Raw genomic sequence first — 20,465 nt, forward strand, 5'->3', positions numbered from 1 at the left:
CGATCGTGATGTGCTTCTGTGTCGCTTGAAGTCTAGTTTGCCTTTCCTAACACTCTCGGCCCAGGTCAGAGACTCCATGTGAGAGAAGACGGCCACAGGGAATATGCTTGGATTTGGGAATCTTCTCAGAGGCCACGGTTTGACCTGGCACCAGTGGCTGGGGCCCATAAGCCACGCAGCATGCAGATGAAATCTGCCTCGTGCGTCCTCGCTAAATCCACAGCACTAGAAATGCATTTAAAGGCAATCCTGCCTGCCCACAGCAGATTTTCCATACCCTGGCAACTGGAGCATGTTAAGGACAAGACACAGCTGCCAGGTCTGATTTCTTAAATCAAGATTCGTTTTGTAGGGAGAGCAGGAGGAAAAAATTAATGCACAACCTGGCAAGGTGAGGGAGCGAGGGAGGGATGCCCGCCGCCTTGGCGGCTCTGTCCACTTTGGGTGGGAGCCAATTCCTTTCCAGCAAGCGCCTTCCAACTCAGGGAAGGGGAGGGGCTTCCCACAGGCAGCCTGGGATGAGCAATGCCTGACTCAGGGTCCGAGTGCGGGCAAAGTCAGGTGCTGATGGAAAGATCAGAAGTTGTTGGCTTACATTTTGTTTGATTTGTTTTTCTCTGACTTTTCAGCTATTCTCACCACATCACACTTGGTTTCCTGCCCTGCCCCACCGTCAGCTCCCCCTGCTCCCCCAGCACCCTGTGTCCACCCCACAAGGATGGATGAGCCAAGCTCCTCAGGCACAGCTTGAGGGTGGGATCTAGTACCTTCCCTTCCCTGGCTGCAAAGCATGGGGTGCGTTTGAGGAAGGATGAGGGCAGCATTGGGAGTGGGGACTGTGCAGTATGTTTGGGTCTGTCTGTGGCAGGGCGTGGGGAAGGGCAGTTATTTGTAAATAATACTTAACTGATGAGACTTAAATAATAGTTGAGCCAGCGTCATTCCCAGTGGCCCAGCAGTACTGACGGCCACCTTCATTCTTCCATTTCCCAATTACAACTGGGTGGGGCTGGATCTGGGGGAGAGGTGTCAAGAAGGGGATAGAAGAGGGCAGGGGAGCGACGGGGTGAATTAGAGACTTTTGTTGCATTTAATGTCAATTCATTTTGCAGGCTGCTGACACAGCTAAATTTCACAGCTCTGAATTTGTGGGGCTCCCCAGTGCACAGACGCAAAAGGAAAATACAAAAGAACTTTTTAAAAAATGGCCTGCCATCAGCAAAAAATTAAAAGAAAATTTTAACCCCCACCCCGCAAAAAGCCACAAACATACGCACGCATACACACACCACACACACACACACAATATGATTTTGATTTCTTATATGGTTGAGGGGCTCATCTCATTACTTAATAATCACATTGTTCGCCAGAGCCAGGCTGTGTTTTGTTGCTCTATGGGCCGACTTTAGGTTACACCTGCATATAAAAATGATGAGTGTAGTGATAATGTCAGCAAAAGGGACACACTGAAGAACAGGCACAGTCCCCTGACTGGAGGAGGGTAGCCCCAGTCTAACCCCTCCCTGGGGAGCCAGGCTTCCAGGAAAATGCCCAACGGAAGAGTCCATACCTGGCCTCCAGCCTGGGAGGTTTGCTTCCTCCACACACACCAGCTGTAGACTCTCCCCCTTCCCTCCTCTCCCTCCTCCCCTTCCTCCTCTTCCTTTTTTCTTTCTCCTCCTCTTCTGTCTTCTCCTCTTCTTGTCCTTCCTCCTTCTTTTCCTCCTGCTCTCCATCCTTCTCCTCCTCTCCCTCCTCTTTCTTTTCCTCCTCCCCACTTCTCCTCCCCTTCCTCCTCCCCCTCCTCCTCCCCCTCCTCCCGCTTCTCCTCCCCTTCCTCCTCCTCCTCTCTTCTCCTCCTTTTCCTCCTCCCCACCCCCTCTCCCTCCTCCCCCTCTCCCTCCTCCTCCCCTTCCTCATCCTCTCTCCTCCTACCTCTCCTCTTCCTCCTCCCCCTCACCCTCTTCTTTCTCCTCCTGCCCCTCCTCTCCCCAGCAGCTCTGGCTTTTTCCTCCTGATCTTGGCCAGTGTCTTGCTCTGTGTTTGTTCGTTTTCTTAAAGTGATGTCCAAGGCCTACTACCTGCCTCGTCTGGAGCTTGGCAGAGCCTCCTCTTCTCTGAGCAGCCATGAGTTGGGGACTGGGGTCACATAAAAGCTGAATAAGAATGACTCCCAGCAAATAGCTAACACCCCGGACTCCCATCTAGGGACTTAGTGAGTGCTCCTTCCATGGGCCCCTTGGGATCCAGCCTCCCAGGCAGGCTTATCTATGGCCAAGGTGCCCCTCATGTGAGCCAGCCCTGTGGAGGGCTGTGTGCCTTTGGGAAGCACCAAAGCTGGGGTGCTGCTGTACATCCCGGGCCAGCCCCAAGGGTAACTAGTGGAGCAGGTGAGGTTCATCTCTACCTGGTGACGTGGCTTCCTCGGGCCATCTCCTGGTACCACTAAGACCCCTTCCAATCAGCAATCCCAGGGTCCCAGGAGCAGGCTGGGCTCTGGCCTCCAGGAGAAAGAAGCAAAGCTGATGTAGGACAGACACTGGAAATCTGGCCCAGTGCCTGCCACAAAGCCGGTGGCCACAGGCCAGGGCACAGTGTGCCTTTCCCAGGGAGATGGGGGTCAGGCCCAAGTCATGGTTTATTCATAATAAACACAGTCGGCCACACTGACCAGTCCACAGGTCCCAGCCCACTTGGGGGTGGCTTTCAGGAAGTTATGCCCTTGGAATTGGGCCACAGGAGCAGATGGGGTGACTGAGGCACTGGGTGTTTCACCACCTCACTCCAGCTACTCTTTAGAAATTGTTCTAGACAGTTGAGCAGAAAAGCCTATTTGTCTGACTATACCCAAATAGTCAAATAATAATAATAAAAAGCCTATGAATTACCAACAACACATGTGTCTGGGAAGACGTAATGGGTATTAGTGTCCCATTCTGGTAGCTTCTCCTTGTGGAGAGTTCTCCATCAAGCAAACATGAAACGCATTTGGGTTAAGTCATTGCACTCAGCAGCATCTTAGAGCAAACAGTTAAAGGTAAATGTGAGCCAGCTCAGACCAAGCAAGCCCAGTAGCACTGGAAATGTCTTCTGGAAGTCAGAAAAGCATCTGCAGCTACTTTGCAGCACTCCATCGAGCAATACCCCAGGGGAAAGGAACTACGTCTGCATTTAATGGGCAGTTTATTAAACACCAAATAAGTGCCGGGCACTGTGAAGGCGTGGGTGGGGGACAAAGCTAAATTGCAACAAATCTCGGCTTTTAGCTGCTCCCTCCTGGTAGAGAAGAGACTGGAGGCATAGGCTGGCTTCATGATGGGTGAGCACAGAAAGCACAGAGGCAGCGCTGGGAGAGTTGTGGCTAGCTTCTCCAGGAGAGGACACTTGGATTAAATATCAGAATACAAGCAACTTTTGACTAAGAAGGGCTTTCCAGGCCAAGATGCAGCATGACCAAGGGTGCAGCGGTCAGCAAGCCAATGCTTCACTTGATGGAGAGGGTCAGAAAGATCCTGTGGCCACCAGGTTGCCAAGTCAATGCTTGGTGGAACGTGACACACCAGGATAACAGCAGGACATTGCAGCCCCAGAATCTGCCAAGGAAGCCATCCCAGGCCAGTGATGTGTCAGAAGGTGCCCCCTGAGATCAGAGGGTCATCTCGCAGGCAGGGTCCAGCTGGGGAAGCTGGGGGTCCCACCTCTTGACACTGCCCCCACTTACACACCTTGAGTTTGAGGTGTCAGGGGTGGTGGGAGAGCTGGTGTGGTTTTTCAACAAATTAAGTGGAAGAGGGTGGAGAGCTGTGGTGTGGGCATCACTGCAACACACCACTGCTGCTGGATGTGAGTGATGTTGACCTTGATGGCAGGACAAGACAGCAGCAAACAGACTGTGCTGGTGGCACGATCGATCAGGGCCGGGTGGCGGCGGCCTGCTGATGCAAGGCTGGGAGGCGGGTGGGCGCGAGTCTGTAACTGGAGAGGTTTGTTTGGATTCAGCATTGCTGAAATCCTCCCTGGCGGCAGATGCGGCTGGCCTTGGAAATACGGGAGGGACATGGGAAATGAACTAATAAATAAGAGGCCAGGTGTGGTATCTCGGTGCTGGCAAAACAGAGGCCAGAGAGGGCAGGATGTGAGGGCGGGTCCCATTCCTGAAAGCAAACCTGGCAAACCCTGCCCAGCACACCCAGACACAACCCCGGATGGCGTCAGGCTCTGTTAGGGGCTGAGTTTTGTTCCCTCAAAATTCCTATGTTGAAGTCCTAACCACTGGTTCCTTAAAATGGGACTGTACAGGCAGCCCTCTGGATCTTAGAGTTCTGCATCCATGGATTAAACCAACCACAGATCAAAAGTATTAGAAAAATAAATAAAAATAATGATACAACAATACAAATAACAGAAGTGAAAAAATACAGTGTCATCGCTATTTTCGTGGCATCTACATTGTATGAGTCCTTGTGTGTCACCTAGAGGTGATCTCCAGGGTACGGGAGGACGCACATGGGTTACATGCAGAGGCTGCGCCATTTCATACCTGGGGTACCGGAGGTTGCACATGGGTTACATGCAGAGGCCGTGCCATTTCATACCAGGGGTTTGAGCATCATCAGATCATGGGGTTTTTGGAACTAACCCCCTGAGGATACCAATGGACAATTGTGTTTAGAGATATGGACTTTGAAGGGGTAATTTGGCTAAACTGAGTTAATTAGGGTGAGTCCTAATCCAAAGTGACTGGTCTCCTGAAGAGGAGATTAGGACAGATGCAGACAGAGGGATGGTCACATGAGGACATGGAGAAGACGGCATCTACACGCCAAGGGGAGTGGCCACTTCCCCGCCTCCAGCATCTCTGTTTAGCCAGCTCCTCAATACCCTACACGGGCTTTCCTTGATTAGGCCTCCAAAGGAATCTGCCCACACTTTTTTTTTTTTTTTTTTTTTTTTTGAGACAGCGTCTCGCTCTGTGGTCCAGGCTGGAGTACAGTGGCATGATCTCGGCTCACTGCAACCTCCGCCTCCCATGTTCCAGTAATTCTCCCGCCTCAGCCTCCCGAGTGGCTGGGCTTACAGGCACCTGCCAGCACACCCAGCTAACTTTTGTATTTTTAGTAGAGATGGTGTTTTGCCATGTTGGCCAGGCTGGTCTCAAACTCCTGACCTCAAGTGATCTGCCCACCTTGTCCTCCAAAATTGCTGGGATTACAGGCATGAGCCACTGTGCCCAGCTCCTGCCGACACCTTGATCTTGGACTTCCAGCCTCCAGAGCCACGAGAGAAGAAATTTCCATTGCTGGGGCCACCCTGTCTGCGCTGTGTTATTGCGGCCCCCAGAAATTGATACGGATCCCAAGCGTCCAACATGGCCCTGGGAAGCACCCAGAATCCAGTAGAGATGGGAATAGTCAGAAAGGAAAATGAGTGATTCCATCCAAAGTGGGGAGATGTGATCCTGCTAAATTGCAGCCCTGATTTAAAAAACAAATCTTTGATTTCTTAATAAAAATGAAATAGGGACATAGACTTTGGGAGAAAACCCTGGAGGAGGGGAGAATCTGTGGGTTAAATAAGCTTAAACGTGAACAACAGAAAGATCTACCAGACAGTCAGTGACAGAACCGGGAGGCCAGGGCAACGTGGACTGGCACGTTCTACCGGAACTGATGGAGAGACCATTTCAGATAAAGATGATATTGCTGTCACTATTATTGTTGTTTTGCCTGATGTGATGAACTCCCCAGGGGATCTAGTTTCCAAGCCGACGTTTCGAGACTTTGGGGGGACACCCAGACATGACCCTGTGCCTCTGCACCGGAGACCTTGGTGAGGCACCCGGGGCTGCACTTGTATTTTAAGTTTCTAGAAGAGATGAATGGGTCTTGGAAGAAAATGGATGTTCCAGTGTTTCCTTTTCAGAAAATTCTTCCTTAGGTGGCCACAAAGCTTTTATAAACAAAGTCCCAAACAGGGGAGGCGTGGCTGCCAGGGCTGACGCAGGGCCTGACTGCAGCCTTGACTTTGGGAGAACATGCCCTTTTTCCTCACCGTCACCTTCTGAAATCTTGCGGGTCACCAGATCACCCCTTCCCAGTCCCTGCACCTTGGTAGTTTTCACACACAGAGGCCCCAGGGAGAAGCCTCTGGCTAGGAGTTGTTCCCCTGCTGGGATGGGCCTGGGAGAGCCTCAGAGGCCACTGTCTGGGTCCCAGCCCACTTAATGTATGGGACTTTCTGGGTCCCAGCCCGTTATGTCAAGAAAGACTTTGCACATGTGAACCAAGCCCTTTAATAGGCTCAGCCCTCTGGGGCCGCGAATTGTCCATCTGGGCCACGCCCAGACTTGGAACCCCTCTGGGGTGAGTGGCTAATAGAAGACAAAGTCTCCCAGGGTGATGCAGCTCTGATAAGCCTCGTGCAGTGCCAGGGGGAACACGGCCTCGGCAGTAAGTGTGTTTTCAAGACTGAGACCACAGAGGTGTACTCCACACATTCTGGCACTCGGAGTCGCCCTGACGAGGCTCCGGCCCTGCTCACCTAAAGGCCATCCGCAGGCCAGTCTCACAGGCTCTGCCTTTACGTGTGAGAAAGCAGGGGAGGAGCACCTCGCTGGAAAGCGAGTTTCCTAGTCAGTCTAACTTCCATCACACAGTGTCAAGACAGTCATGACAATTCAGACCCACCCGCAGCAGCACTACTCCAAGTGGCCAAAAGGGGGCAGCAGCCCAGGTGTCCATCAAGGGATGGATGGAGAAGCAGAATGTGGTTCCCCCACCCATACGTTGGAACCTATAGGGCCTTAAAAAGAAAGGAAATCCTGACACAGGCCACAACGTGGATGAGCCCCAAAGATCTTACGCTGAGTGAAATAAGCCAGACTCAAAGGGACAAATACTGTGTGACCCCACTCATGTGAGGTCCCTAGAGTCATCCGATTCACAGAGATGGAACGCGGGACGGAGACTGCTAGGGACTGGGGGAAGGTGATGCTTTCTAAATTGGTGGGGTATTATTTAATGAGAACAGAGTTTCAGCTTTGCAAGATGAAGAGTTCAGGAGATGGATGGTGGCGACGTTTGCACAACAATGTAAATGCACTTATACCGCTGAACTAAAGATGGTCAAGATGTCAGCTTTTGCTCTGTGTATTCTAATATAACGAAAAACAAATGTGAACAGACATTTGCACCCACTGAGCTCTCACTGCATGCCGGGCACTGTGCTGATTCCTTCACACACAATAAATAAATACCCCTCCCCTTCCATCAACAGCCCTTCAAGAAGCATGTTATCGTCTTGTTTCATGGATAAGAAACCAAGACCTAGAAGTTAAGTACACGATCCAGGATCACTCACAAATAAGACGGAGCCAGGGTTCCACCCAGAAGTTTCTGGTTCCTGGTAAGCACTATAGAAATAGACGGTGTTGGCCAGGTGCGGTGGCTCATGCCTGTAATCTCAGCACTTTGGGAGGCCAAGGCGGGTGGATCCCCTGAGGTCAGGAATTTGAGACCAGCCTGGCCAACATGGTGAAACCCCTTCTCTACTAAAAATACAAAAAATTAGCTGGGTGTGGTGGCAGGCACCTGTAATCCCAGCTACTTGGGAGGCTGAGGCAGGAGAATCGCTTGAACCCGGGATCGCGCCATTGCACTCCAGCCTGGGCAACAAGAGCAAAACTCTGTCTCAAAAAAAAAAAAAAGAAAAAAAATAGATGGTGAAAGAAATGAGTGAGTGAATGAATGAATGATACCAAGTCCCAGGCTTCATATACCATTGAACTTGGCTTGTTTTGCAAAGTTTTTGGCTGGTGGTAGTTGGGATGCTTTTAAAAAATATTTAAAATATTCCCAAGTAAGGGGCTTGACTTTGGAGTGATGGAAATGCTTTGGAATTAGACAGAGGTGGTGAATGTACTCAATGCCACTGAGTCGTTCACTTTAAAAGGTCCATTTTGGCTGGAGGCTTATGCCTGTAATCCCAGCACTTTGGGTATGTAAGGCCAGAGGATTTCTTGAGCCCAGGAGTTCGAGGCTGGCTTGGGCAGCATAGTGAGACCTCATCTCTACAAAAAAAAATTTTTTAAAATTAGCTGGTTTTGATGGTGTGCACCTGTGGTCTCAGCTACTTGGGAGGCTGAGGTAGGAGGATCGCTTGGGTCTGGTGGTAGAGGCTGTAGTAAGCCTTAATCACACCACTGTACTCCAGCCTGTGTGACAGAATGAGATCTTGTCTTGAATAGTCCATTTATGCTATGATTTTTAATTCACCAAATTATTTTAGAAATATGTATACCTGAAATTGAACATAAATATACCAGAAATATGTTTACTGATTATGTGGTATATGGTTGCATAAATATACACACAAACACTTCACCTGTGGGCAGCATCCTCTGAGTGGTCTTGGGGAAGTGGGGGTCTCAGGGGTCTTCAGCTGGACTTGTTAGGGCAAAGATGCTCACCACCTTGTGTCCCCTCAGATGCGGAGCCTGCAGACTCTAACCTGCAGGCCAGGGATTTGGGTTTCTTTTAAACCTGATTTTATTAAAAGTCCCCTGAGCATTTTCTCTTCTGAGGTTTGTCTGCTTGCCTCCTGAAATAATAAGTCACATGGGCTGGGGGCACTGACCTGCCCAGACTCATCAGCATCTACTTCCCTTTATCTTTTAGAGAGAAATGATAGTTTATTCCCCAGGAATGGTTGCTAGGGGCAGACCATCTGATAAATAGATGCTATTAATAGTGAATTAATTAACATCACCTTACAGCTGACAATGAAGAGAAGCTTCCACACACTAGGTGCATGTATGTGTATGCACCTGTGTGTGCGGTACACAATGTGCATGTGTTTGTATGCAGTGTGCATGTCTGCCTGTGTGTGTGTGCATGTGTGTACTTGGCCACACATGCATCTGGAGGACCTGGGAAGGACCTCCATGAGGGAAGGAACATGAAGTCAGATGCACCACCCACTATGGAGCTGCCCGTGACTTGAGGTTTTATCCATTATAGGAAGTTAATGCCCCAGGGAGCCCATTTCTCAAAGGAGCTCTTTGGAGGGTATGTTTGCAGACTCCTTTATAATGTGAATAATCATTTTCTAATTCCTGTTTGGAAAATTAATCTTCTAGTTTCTTAGAGTGTAGCATAGAGTTTTGGAAATAGGGTTGGTGGCTAATGCCTATCTTGGTACTTGCAGACAGGCTTGAGGGACAGGTTATGGTTTTTCTATGCAACGGAATGATATTCAATCATGAAGAATGAGATTAATAGCAACCTAGAAATAGGTTCCTGAAAATACTGTCTAGCAACAACAACAGGTTCAAAACAAAAAATATATATGTATACACACATAAATATATATGCATATATGTACATATATTTGTATATAATGTAAATATATGCATATATGTACATATATATTTTGATATCTATGTATGCATGTAAATATATATATATAGCATGATCTTGCTTTTGCAGAAGGATTTTCATACTCTTAGGTGTTAAAAAAAAATTGCTAGAAGATCACACACACATCACACATGTACCGAGGTGTAAGCTGCGGTTATTTCTGACAGATTGTTACTTCTTTGTTTTTCTTGTCTGTACTTTCCACAAAAACATCTATTGCTTGTGTGATAATAAAAAGATACTGACCTGACTTTAATTGAAAAAGAAAATTACTGATCTTGCTGAAGGTCCCCAGATCCTCCTAACCCCAGGGGAGAAAATATGATGGGATTAGAATAAAAGAGGATGGAAGTCAAACCCAGGACCTCTGTTCTTGGAACTCTAAGATTCTCGGAAGATGCTGGTGGCTGTTGGGTTACATGAGGGAGAGCTGGCCGTGACACAGGTGCCGTGTTCTTGAGGCAGAGTCTGGCTTACACCTGCTTGTGTCTGTGGAAGAAGCACATCCCTCACCTCCTTCACTCGGCTCCTCCCTCCCACCGTGTCTCACACTGGGGCATTCCATCATTTTCCACGGACGCTATCCTGAGCCCCGTACTTAGAGGGCCGGGTGGACTCCGCTGTGGCCCTGCTCTCAGAGGATGCTGTTTGGGCAGGGTGGGTGGGCCGCCGCCTGGCCAGGGCAGGAAGCACAGCTCTGGCTATTTTTAGTCAATCATCAACCCCTCCAATGGTGGCCCCAGGTGGCTCAGTTCCTGAAGATCAGGCAGATGAAGCGGAGTCAGTAAGGGGTTCTTGCCTGTGTGGTGGGGAAAGGGAGAGGTGCGGGCGGGGGGCTTGAAACCCTGCAGCCGGCCAAGCCCTGCCGTCATAGCTATTCCTGAGATCAGTTTTGTCCTGCCTTTCAATCATTGTTTGTCTTTTCCACCCACCCAACTCCCCAAAACAGAATCAGGTAAGAAACCCTAAAAAGATCCACCAAATAATCAGAAAAATGAAGACGACGCACAGCTGTCCCAGTGGGGCTTGCTGTTTGGTTTCAGACCCACGTGTTTCCGCCTCCATTTCCCAAGGCAGGGCAGAGCCCCGCCCCCTTGTCCGCCTCCTCTGGACAGACGGACACGAAATGGGCTCGGCCGCCCCCTCCAGCGAGCCCCTGAACAGGGGAGAAAGACTTTGGGGAGATCACGGTCAGGTCTTTCTGCCTCTCCTTTGGCCCTGCGTCTTCCTCCCACACAGCCTGTGTGGGCTGGGGCGAGGGCTGGACCAGCTGCACAGCTCTGAGCTGAACAAACTCCTGAAAGGGCAGGGAGACTCCGCTGGGCCATTTTTCAGACTTTAATTGCATTGAATGAAACTTAAAAAGGACTTTCCGTTTGCTCAGCCTGAATTCCCTCTCTGCTGTGGGCAGCCAGCCTCCCTCCAAGGAGAGCAGAACAACCGGCAGAGAGTGCACAACCTGGCTAACCATCCAGGGCTGACCTGCCGTAGCCTCTAGTGTACAGCCCTGGGCAGCGGCTGTGCCAGCCAGGGGCTGGAGGCTGCCCAGACTCTGCTGTCACTGGCTGCCATGCTAGAGCTCAGCCAGCGTCGAGTTTCATAAAAGCAGCAGTATCCATAGTCTGCCTTTATGTCCAGTGGGTGAAAGCCAGAAAGCACAGACGGAATCTAGCCGATAGGGCCCCATGCTCTGCAGAAAACATCCTGACCCGAGGCCTGCAGGCGGCGGCTGCTGCGGCCAGATAACGCCAGTCTGAGCCTCAGCTCTGCCAGTTCCCAGCTGGGTGGCCGTGACCTCCCAGAGCCCTGCTAAGAGCACCCATGCACGGCAACGGCAGAAAGTAAATGAGACGGGGCTGTGAGACATTTCCCCGACCCAAGGCACTCAGCAGTGCTAGGTGACAACGTGCCAGGCCAGGGCGGCTCACACATCCATGCAGAATGACAGCCACGGCCTGCACGCGTGTGACTCTCTTGGAATTTGTCTGATCAAGGGAATCAGTGCAACAGAGCCTGCTACCTGCCCACCCTGGCACACCTGCCCTCAGGAGCGCCCCTCTCCTCCCTGCTTTGTTCCTGGGGCTCCCTTCTCTTACTGTTTCCAACTCAGGCTAAACAATTCCTGCCGCAGCCTCCGGGCCTGGGAGAGGATGAGGGTGGGGTCTCCCTCAGGGGCCATCCTGAGGCCACTTCTTCCCTTTCCCTTCCATGCTGCTGAGTCGGCAGAAGGACGTGAGAGGGTGCAGGCAAGAAGGAAGGTGCCAGAAGGTCCAGGGTGCCCTCCCTACCTCCCTCTTTCGGCTGCCCAGATACCAACAGCCCCACCTGAGCCAACCTCCTAGGCCTCCCGTGCCGGGTGCCCTCCTCCACCCCCAGCTCCACGGGCACCTGGGAGAGCTTTGCCATGCCTGATCCTCAGACCTGCCAGCCTGGTCATTGGGCCTCTGTCAGGAGGAAGATGAGAGGCTGGGGGAAAAGGGAACCCCTCTCCTGGTCTGGGGCCTGACATCCACGACTCTTGGAGAGTCTCGGAGAGTCTGGCCCCAGGCCCTCTGAGGGAGTTTTCTTTGATATTTATTAACCCACTTTCTCTCTTGGCACTCGGAGCAAGGAGGGAACCTCAGCCAAGGCTATTAATAGGCTAAGGCCATCCCCGGGGAGAAGAATGAGCTCATACCTACAGCACAGGTGCCAAGTATAATAAAGGTTTCCGACTCAGGCCTAAATATAGGCTGCGGCCACCTTGGGGCGCAGAAGGAGGGCCTCGCGTGAGCAGCGCGTCCGCCCTGTTGCCATCCAGCTGGCCACTTGGGCAAAGCTTTTTGACACCTGTGCCCGGGACGAGCTCCACCGGCAGATCTTGTGGTCACACAGTGCTGTTCCACCCTAGGTCAGCCCCAGTGGGAGCCACCCAGGAGGCAGGGGAGGCGAAATGACATGGAATATAAATGACTCCTGTAAATAGAGTTTAATAAACAGGCAGTGAGGGAATTTATGGGCAACCCAAGGATAATTAAAATTATTTATCTACTTACCTCCCTTGCTGGCTGATCAGTCTATTAATTATCTATTATACACTCGCTGATTTGCATTTTAGTGAGGGGACTGGGGAAGGGCAGGTGAAAAGCACAGAGGGGTTAGGGAACCCCATGGTGGGGACCCTCCTCTCTGCAGACCAAAGCTCCTCCTGCAGACAGCCTTACGCATCGCTCCCCATGGCGGTGGGCACCCCGAGGCCTGGGAGAAGCCCCCATCTGAGAACCAGCTCGGCGAGAGCAGAAAGCATTGCGTAGAGAGGTTGGTTCATACCTGTTTGCAGAGGGATGATTCAGGAGCAGGTTCCCAGCTGGAGGGGCTGCAGACCAGCTCCGGGAAAATGGTGGCAGAATTTCCTCTGGCTGTTCTGACTTCACGCTGCATTTTAAAAAGAAAACAAGAGAACAAAACAGTTTTCAATCTCTGAATATCTGGAGTGCATCAGACGCACGCTCTCCCGCACTCTTGATTGGAAATATTACAGGACAGAGTGTCACGGGCACTATGTCTTTTGAACGATACAAACAGGAATGCATTAGGCTGGGAGAAGCTGTAAGAAGGTGTCCCGGTCCACCACCTCATGTGTAGAAGATGCTCCTAGCTCTGCAGCCCCAGATATTGTAGGTGAGACTCACGGTATCAAAACCGAAGCTGGGGTCAGAGGGGAGCGTGCCAGCAGGAGACAGGGTCAGGCTGGAGGTTGGACCCATGGGGGAATGGCCCAGTCGCCTGTCCCCAAGATGGGCCCCAGGTCTCTCTCATGCCAGCAGAGCCTCCTTGGGGATGAATCCTCAGCACCAGTCCCATTACCAGGCCTAGCTCCCGAGCGCTGGGCTGCATCCTAGAGGAAATTTTAACGGCCGGCGTGGGTTGAGCAGCCCTCGTGGTTTGTACTTGCAGCCTAGCTAGGCCCTCGATGGGAAGCAAGGCTGTTTTCTCATCAGACCCCATCAGTGTCACCACGAGCAGCCGCGAATTCTCCTTCTTGGTCTTAGGCTTCTCTGGGGTTGACAGTGTGAAGGCCTCTGGCCACCAGGCCTCCCTGCTAGACACTGGGTGGGGGCAATGTCAAGGGGGGACCTGGCTTCTGCCTCTTAGTAGCTCGCTCTGCTGATCTGTGTCGGCTGTGGGCAGGGATTGAGTCTGCCATGGTCCGAGTGTTTCTGTTCCCTCAAAGGCCAAATGTAATGGTATTTGAAGGTGGAGCCTTTGGGGGTCATAAAGTCATAAGGGTGGGGCTGTCTGAATGGGATGAGTGCCCTCATAAGAGTGTCTGTCTCTCTCTTTCTCCTCTCTGTCCACCCACCCACCCCCAACCCCCAGTGACAATACACCAGATCTGCTGGCACCTGGATCTTGGATTTCCCAGTCTCCACAACTGTAAGAAGTACATGTTTGTTGGACAGGGTGTGGTGGCTCATGCCTGTAATCCCAGCACTTTGGGAAGCCGAGGCGGGGGGATCACTTGAGGCCAGGAGTTCGAGACCAGTCTGACCAATATAGTGAAACCCCATCTCTACTAAAAATACAAAAGTTAGCCGAGTATGGAGTCCTAGCTACTAGGGAGGCTGAGACAAGAGAATTGCTTGAACCTGGGAGGCAGAGATCGCAGTGAGCTGAGATCACACCACTGCACTCCAGCCGGACAACAGAGCAAGACTCTGTCTCAAAAAAAATAAATAAATAAATGTTTGTTGTTTAAGCCACCCAGTCTATGACATCTTGTTATAGCAGCCCCAGCCCACTAAGACAGAGCCTCATGTGGCTTGTGTTCCTCAAAGCACCTGAGAGTGGATGTTGCACAGGAAGGAGGAAGGCAGACAGGGCAGGAAGGGGGTGTCACATGATCGGGGTCTCCGCTGAAACTTTGGACTCTTCCTCCCTCCACCTCACCTGAGCCTTCCTCTCCCACCCTGTGGCTCCGGCCCCGTGGGCACTGCCCCATCCCCTGCATGTGCCCCGCCCCCACCCCCACTGCTGCTTCTCACACCTGTTCCTTGCTCCCTCTGCCCCACCCACGGGGGCCTTCTGGTTGGATTTGACCTCAGGGTCCTTGTACATGTTGTCCCCTCCTCCAGGTGCTGGGTGACATCTGCTTGTTCAGGCCTCCCTTCAGAGAAGCCCCCAACCATTGTATCGGAAGCCCCCGCCCCATCACCTGCCACATCTGCTCATGGCCTGTCGCATCAAAATATGGTTTGGCTCTGTGTCCCCACCCAAGTCTCATCTGGAATTGTAATCCCCACGTGTTGAGTGAGAGACCTGGTGGGAGGTGACTGGATCATGGGGGCAGTTTCCCCCACGCTGTTCTTGTGATGGTGAGTGAGTTCTTGTGAGATCTGATGGTTTAAAAGTGGTTGGCAGTTCGCCCCTCACTCTCGTCTCCTGCCACCATGTAAGACACACCTCGCTTCCCCTTCGCCTTCCGCCTTGATTGTAAGTTCTCCAGACATGAGGAACGCTGAGTCAGTGAAAGCTCTTTCCTTTATAAGTTACCCAGTCTCAGGTAGTTCTTTGTACCCCACAGTCATAAAGTAGCGCTGTCATTGTCTTCATTTGTGCACAACGCCCTGAGACGGAAGTTTCCTGAGGACGCGTGGAGCTGCCTTGCGGTGTCTGTACCGGAGCAGGGCCTGGCAAGCTGCAGGTGCTCAGGGAATGAGGAATGAGGGATGAATGTGCGCATGCACGGCTACCCTGGACGCAGTGTTCCAACTCCTGTTTGCACTCCCTGCCTGTAGCATGGCCTCCTTAGCGTGCATTCCCCACCCTGTCCCTAGAGTAGATTTTTAAAGCACAAAGTTGTTTAAAATCCCTTGAAGCTCCCCTCAAGGCCTGGGGGTTAAGTCCAGATTCCTGAGCCTGGGGGTCCAGGCCCTTCACAGTCAGTTTCACCTCCTTCCAAGGGTCCTCTCCCCATGACCAGTGCAAACCTCAGCCCTGCCAGCCTGCCCAGGCCAGGGAGACCTCCTCTGTGTCCCCAGAGCAATCTGTCACCAAACTCCCAGTTCCTGTAGACTTTTTCTGCACTCCTCCCAGTAGAGGCTTCCATGGGCCCCTCCCACCCCTCTCTTTTCTCTCCTACCCGCCCCCCAGCCCCGTCCTGCTTCTAGGACAGTCAGCAGTGGCTGCCCGTTTGCCCCCTGCTGAGGGTCCTGTCCTGTCAGGGAGGTGGAGCTCCTGCAGGCTCACAGAGGAGAAGGACCTCCACCCTCCTCCCGCATTCCCAAGCCTCTGCCCGGGCCTTTCTGTGGAGGGAGCACCGCTCTGTTGCTCACCAGTAGCACAGACAAGTCACCCCCCAGCACTGCCTTGGAATTAAACATCTAATGCAAGTTAGGAGCCCATTTTCCATAACACACAGAAACATTGCTGTTTCCAGGAGTTCACTGCCCTCTAGGCCCATCCATTGATCCCTGGTCATCAGCTCTTGGGGTCTCGGGGCATTTGGTGGTCAGTGTTATGCATCCACTTGGCCAGGCTCTTGTCCCCTGGGATTCAGTCCAGCACAAACCTAGGTGTTGCTGGGGTGGTACTTGGTAACTGTGGCTAATGTCTAAAGTCAATTGATTTCAGCACAGGATATGGCCTTTCTTAATTTGGGTGGCTTCATCCAGTCAGTCGAAAGGCCTTAACAGCAAAAACTAAGGTTATCTGGGGAAAAACATTTTGCCTCAAGACTGCGGCACCAGCTGGGCATGGTGGCTCACGCCTGTAATCCCAGCACTTTGGGAGGCTAAGGCGGGTGGATCACCTGCAGTCAGGAGTTCGAGACCAGCCTGGCCAACATGGCAAAACCCAGTCTCTACTAAAAATACAAAAATTAGCCAGGCATGGTGGTGGGCACCTGTAGTCCCAGCTACTTGGGAGGCTGAGGCAGGAGACTCACTTGAACCAAGGAAGTAGAGGTTGCAGTGAGCCAAGATCGCACCATTGCACTCCAGCCTGGGTAAGAAGAGCGAGACTCCATCTCAAAAAAAAAAAACAAAAACAAAAACAAAAAGTCTGCAGCACCAATTCCTGCCTGAGGTTCCAGCCTGTCCACACATCCTACAGAGTTCAGATTCAGCAGCCTTCACAATAACATGGCCTAATTCCTTAAAAATCTGTCTGTCCTATCTGTCAATCAATCAATCAATCATCTATCTACCTACCTACCTGCCTACCTACCTACCTAGGTCCTATTGATTTTGTTTACCTGGAGAACCCTGAGTCAGGGCCTCTGGGGTCTCTCCCAGATTGGGCTCCTGGAGCTGACTCTGTCCATCAACAGAACCAGACATCCCACCTCCCCATGCTCTGCCCAACACGCAGTTCTGGCTGGTGGAGTGGGAAGTGGTGCCTCTGTGACGGCAGAAATGGGGAACAGGACGGAGGCAGCCCGAGGCCTCATGTCTGCTTGGGGGCAAGGACTGCACTCTCATGAACCTGGAACAAACCGGCCCTCCTGAATGTAAGGTCAGGCGCGGCTGTGATGAGGACAACCCAGGTGCCAGCTTCACTCGGACCTGAAAATCCCTCCCCATCAGAGCTGACATTTCAGGACAGGCGTCTGCCCTCTCCCTTCTCCTCCCCCTTCCTGACTATCGCTTCTCAATTCTGATGAGGTATCAATAACTGCAAAGCAAAATGCCACAGTTAGCAGCGCTACCGTACTGTAACTAATCGTTTTCTGAATCGATCCTCAGGGTTGTGTGTGCACAGAGAGGTGGGGCTGCATCTCCAAAGCCTCTGCAGCCTCCAGGAATTAGGCACACCACGAGAAGTTTCAGGAGACAAAGAAGAGGGCTAGGAAGAAAAGGGGAGCAGGCAGGGGGAGAGACAAGGAAAAGAGCAGATTAAAAAAAAATAGAGGGCGAAGGGAGATTCTCAATGAGACAGAGAGCCCATGGCAGCAAGCCATGGCCTGACCCACCTTTCTAGGGTACAGCAGAGATGAGAAGGGGGCTGTGGTCTGAGCACTTTTGATGGGACGAGGTGTGGTAGGCAGGAGGCAGGCCACCAGACACACTGCAAGGGCAGGAGCATGAGTCTGCCGGGCTCTGTCCTGTGCTCTCGGAACGTCCGAGTGAGGATACTAGGCCAGACCAGACCAGGGTCCCCAAGGTGGGGGCAGGTGGCGGGGCTGGCTGTCAGGTGACAGGTGCCTTCCTGGGAAGGGGACACAGGGGAGAGGGCAGACTGCTGTACACCCACCTGTTCCAAGCATTAAGAAAGACTCAGGCCCAGGAAACCCTCCAGCTCCTTCATGCACATAAAAAGACCTCAGGGGTCTCTGGAGCTCATGCACTTAAGATTTGATTGGCTTAATAAACTGTGCTGCTGCTGCCCGCGGGTCTTCCTTGGCCTGAGCACATGTGAGGATGGAGGGGCAGCTCTCTGCGGCTGCTGTAGTCTCCTTGAGGGGGAGAGAGCTGGCGGGAGTGGGAGAGAAAGGACAGGCAGCTTAGACAGGGCTGCAGGGCCACACTGGGACCGAGGGAAGCCCTTTCTGCAGTGTAACTCATTAACCCTTCCAGTGACCCCAGGAGGAAGCTGAGATGTAGGATGCTGGGAGAGTCCACTCCAAGGCACACAGCCTGCATGCTGGCAGAGCTGGGACCCTATCTCCAGAGCCCAGCGCGGCACCTCCACATCGCTTTCACTCTAAGGTCAGCCAGCTGCAGACTCAGTTTCCCCATCTGTAATGTGAACTCTTTTTTTCTTTATTTCTTTTATTTGTGAGAATTATAACACAAGTAAGTTCAAATGCCTCAGAATCAGTAGCATGCTGGAGAAATTTTAAAACTGACTTTTAAAAATTATTGAATACGTATAATTTTTATGTAATTTCAGATATTAAATATATGAAGCACAATGTCTGAATAATAATAAAATATGTAATCATTTTTCATGAATACCACTTAATTGATTATCTCTCATAGAAGGCTTATATGTAATGTAAACTCTTTAATAGCTGCTCCCCTTGCTTCTGGCACCTTCCAGGCTCTTGCATACCCCACTGGGGTGAGAATTATCAAAGGGGTAGGGCAGGCAGGGCTGGGAGAGTCTCGACCTGGCTGCAGGGACTTTCTTAGTGAAGTGCCAAAGATGGGACGGATGTCCTCACAAATGTCCAGAGCACAGACCTCCCAGTAAAGCACAGTGAATATAGCGGCCAGGGTCCACACCTCACTTCTTCACTCACTCATTCATGTACTCATTCATTTAGCCAAGCTGCGCTGGGCCTGTTTACCTGTTTCCACCCTGAGATCTCACCCCAGACCCCCCTGCAGGTCCCAGGCCCAACCATCCAGGGCTCTGGTCAGTGTCAGGGAGCAGCCACAGAACCCCTACAATCCTGATGAGAGTCCAGTAACACACTCAGGGGAGCAAGGGAGGGACGGGCTGGGCGGGGCCTCATCTTTTCTTCCTGGAGATAAAGTGAGGCCCGGCCAGGCCTGTGCTCTGTCATGGGTACCCCTTGCTCAGAGCCTCCCCTTCCCACCCCAACATCCTTAGGGGCTGTGGCTTCAGCCCCGACCTCCCAGCAAGGCTCCTGGGGCAGCATCATCTCCTGGGGCCCCCCTGGGGGGGCCACTTGCTCCCAAGTTTCAGAGCCCAGGTCTTGAGCCCACCACAATCCCCCCAAGACAAGAGGCTCCCCTGCCTGTCCTCCCACCTCCAGGAGCTACTGTGTGGCCTCACCAAATACCTTCAGCCTCTGAAAAGAGGGAGGCTGTTCATCCTCATTTGTGTGTCCGGCTCTTGCCCGCAACTGCTGGGAGGCTCTGTGGTCCTGCAAACCGGCCTGGGGGCTCAGGTAGCCAGGTAGCCTCAGAGGGCAGTGAGTGGTCACAGCCCCGACATGGCGTTTCAGTCACAGGCTCACGATCATTCACGGAGGGAGCTACAGACAACGGGGTCTAACAAGAAAGCCCAGAAGCTTCTGAAGGGTCACTCTTGTTGTTTTTTTACTAAAACAGCTTCATGTTTTGCTCTAAATCTTTCTGAGGTGCAGGCTGCTTTCCCGAGTGAGAAAGTAGGAGCTGGGGTAACCGCGGCTCCCTGGGAGTGTGCAGGACCCCCAAACCTGCTGAGAAGCAGAGGAGAGAGGCATGGCAGTCAGGCAGCTCCAACAAACACAACACACCAGAGCTGGGCTTTCTCGTGGGACAGTGAGAACGATCAGCCTCGGTGTCAGTGATGCTGGGAGGAGACTGAGATCGCATATGGAGCTGGTGGGACAGGCAGGTGCAGACAGACGCCCTCGCAGGACCCAGACAAGATTGGCCACTCGCAGCCAGGTACACGCCTGAGACAGGAGGCAGCCACCAAGACTCTCACCTGGCATTCTCCGAAATAGCTGCACTTTGCAAACCACTGGGAGCTTCACGGATGAAAGAGTGGACAAAGAAAATGGGGCCGGTTTCTAAGTCAGATTCTCTACAGTAGATAAAAGGAACGTATCAGAAACACACCCAAGCTGCAGAAACCATGTTCAGTCAGAGGCAAGTTGCAGGAAGAGGCCATGCATGTGCATTTGAAGAAGATATAAAATAGTGTGCGCTCTGATCCACGCTTCCATGTGTGTATACATGTTTTTTTCAAGGGACAGAAATAATAGATGCCAAATCGACGCTCAGAGCGGCCTCTGGGTGTAGAGGAGGGGAATGGGGCTGGGTGTGCTGGAGGGGACTTGGACTTTGTCTGTGATGCTTCCTTTTTTTTTTTTTTTTAAGACTAATGCAAGAGAACAAAGTGTTAGTTATTGTTAATTGCAGGTAGAGGAGGATATATATTTATCTTTTACCTCAATTATAAAAATTCTCCAAAAATTTTTTGAGACGAGCATGGTTAGATTGATGGCCCGCTGCAGGAGTGAGAGACCCCGATTATACATGCGTGACACAAAGCTGGTGTCAAAGCACAGTGTTTTCTATGATTAGCGGCTCCATAGAATCTCATCAGCTGGTGGCCTGACGACCAAGCAAATGGATGATGCACACGATGGAGTGATTCCGGAGGGAG

At 51.8% G+C, this 20,465-nt stretch overlaps 1 protein-coding gene across 1 annotated transcript in view; it reads right to left on the reverse strand.

Moving 5' to 3' along the window:
* LOC134732416 (mucin-2-like) overlaps positions 1 to 20,465 on the reverse strand; it is a 319,755-nt gene that overhangs the window by 61,385 nt on the left and 237,905 nt on the right. Inside the window, exon 3 of the mRNA XM_063617376.1 lies at positions 12,729 to 12,833. The gene's annotated coding sequence lies outside the window, so the exon portion shown is untranslated. The remainder of the gene's footprint in view (positions 1 to 12,728; positions 12,834 to 20,465) is intronic.

This window comes from Symphalangus syndactylus, chromosome 14, assembly GCF_028878055.3.
Source record: "Symphalangus syndactylus isolate Jambi chromosome 14, NHGRI_mSymSyn1-v2.1_pri, whole genome shotgun sequence".
NCBI classification, from domain to species: domain Eukaryota; kingdom Metazoa; phylum Chordata; class Mammalia; order Primates; family Hylobatidae; genus Symphalangus; species Symphalangus syndactylus.